Genomic DNA, 2,090 nt, shown 5'->3' with positions numbered 1-2,090 from the left:
CCTGGTCTTTTCCTCTCTAAAGTACATTTCAAACTTTAAACAGATGTTCATTGGGGTGGGATGACTCACCAATACATTAAGTCAGGATGAAACATCAAGTTCTAAAACTGCAGCACACATCATGCACATTAAGGCTGCAACGCAAAACTATCTTGGGAACAAATAAACAGAATAATGCGTATTCATGCCTATTTTGTGGTAGTTCAACAATGCATGAAATATACAACTGACATGTAGGAATCAGTGGGTTCAGTTAACAACTCTTTGAACAGTTCAATGTGGGAGAAAAATCTGAAGTGATGCAGGTCTCTTGCGTTAACCACTTTGATTAAACCCATCAGCAAGGGGTTTGTTCTGATAAACCATCAAACATAATTAGTCCACCAGGATTTGTACCCACAATCACAGGTTTTTGGCCCACCAGAGGGATCCAACTCTCTACAGCAAATTTCAGTGCCTTAAACAACCAGAAGCAGTACTGAAGTTCAATATCACTATCAGACAACAAATCTGATTTGCTCGTACAGGGGCCTGAGTGTGGTGGTGATTAATGGACCTGGAAGTTTCACATTCCACAAAATCAGCCTACCTGATTTCTTAGTATTTTGTACAGTAACGGAAAAAAGTAAGAACTCAAATCCTATTTAAAGCATAAGCTTCCAGCACCTCTAGTAATGTCGGAAAGATTTCCGCCCGTAACCCCCGTTTTTCAAAATACAGGGATAAATCTACCCCCGCGTCTGACGCAATAAATTCTGACAGGACCCAAAATTTTTTTCACAAGTGCGTCCTCTTGGACACAAGCTTTTAATGAAACACTAATGTTTATTTTTGTGGAGAGGCAATATCAACGTATACATGGATAAATTTTCGTAGATTAACTTCAATTCTCAAATAATTGACGTCAGCTAATAAGTACACATTATTTTCAAAACGATCGCAGCTTTCACAGGTTTTTCAAGACAAACTGATTGGTCAATGAACATTGTGACTCTGAATCCACAGTGTGAAGACTAAATCTGAGCTCTCAGTACCAGTTAGAGAAAAGCAGGAAGCTTTAGTCGGTAGCTGAACAACTGTTAAATCTATCTGCATGTAATTTGAAAGTGAAAGTGACATTTGACAGGGTTAAAGTTCTGCTGAAATAGAATGTCATTCTGTTGTTTAAGGTTCTGAATCTCAAGTCCTGGAAAAGTAATCATATAAATGAATCATTTCATTTATAATTATGATGACATTTATGATATAATTCGTTCAATGTTAATAGTTAAAGTAAGACAGTTACTATTTGTGTTCATACTTGTTAAAGTGACTTCCAGTTGGCATAGTTCTTTTGATGTAATTTGTTTTTGAATCACTGAACAGAGTGGAGAAATAAAACAAAACTTTGGTTGGAATTGTAGAACTTTATTCACAAAATATTACAGTGAAATTACATGGGTCTGGCTAGTAACTTTTTTATTTTTCTAGTAAAAGAATATTTGCTTTTCAAAGGTCATGTAGAGCCCTGCTGTTATATTTATAATATAGCAGTCGACATGCCGCCCAGATAGATCTGTCAGAAAACACAAAGTTAGGACATTTCAGTCAGGTTGGCCGAATACTCATCGGTTATGGCTGACTTATGGCAGGGAAGGTGATTTAATATTTTGTAAACTATGTACTGAAGATGGTATGACACAAGATGCAAATGCAGAAATTATAAAATACAACTTTGACCAGACATCTCATCATAATGATAACAAGAAGACAAAGTCATCAATATCCCCCGCAATGGCAAAATACTCTTCATGATTATGTCTACGAGTTATGATTATGTCAAATATTTAGGTGTGTATATAGAAAAGTGGAAGGAGAGTATTGAAAGGTTTTTAAAGTTCTGCTCCAGAAAGCAGCACTATCACCAATTTCAGGCTAAGTCAAACTTGTTGCCATGGAAACGCCAAAAATATTTTATTCAGAATTCCAAAACTACCAAAAGGCACCAGTACACCACCAGATCTATCTATGTGCCAAGTTTGGTGAAGAAATATTGAACGGTTTTAGAGTTCTGCTCCGGAAAAGAGCACTACCACCAATTTCAGTCTAAG

This window comes from Haliotis rubra, unplaced genomic scaffold (assembly GCF_003918875.1).
Source record: "Haliotis rubra isolate DU_JTF1 unplaced genomic scaffold, ASM391887v1 Scf45, whole genome shotgun sequence".
NCBI classification, from domain to species: domain Eukaryota; kingdom Metazoa; phylum Mollusca; class Gastropoda; order Lepetellida; family Haliotidae; genus Haliotis; species Haliotis rubra.
This window is presented reverse-complemented; position numbering follows the sequence as displayed.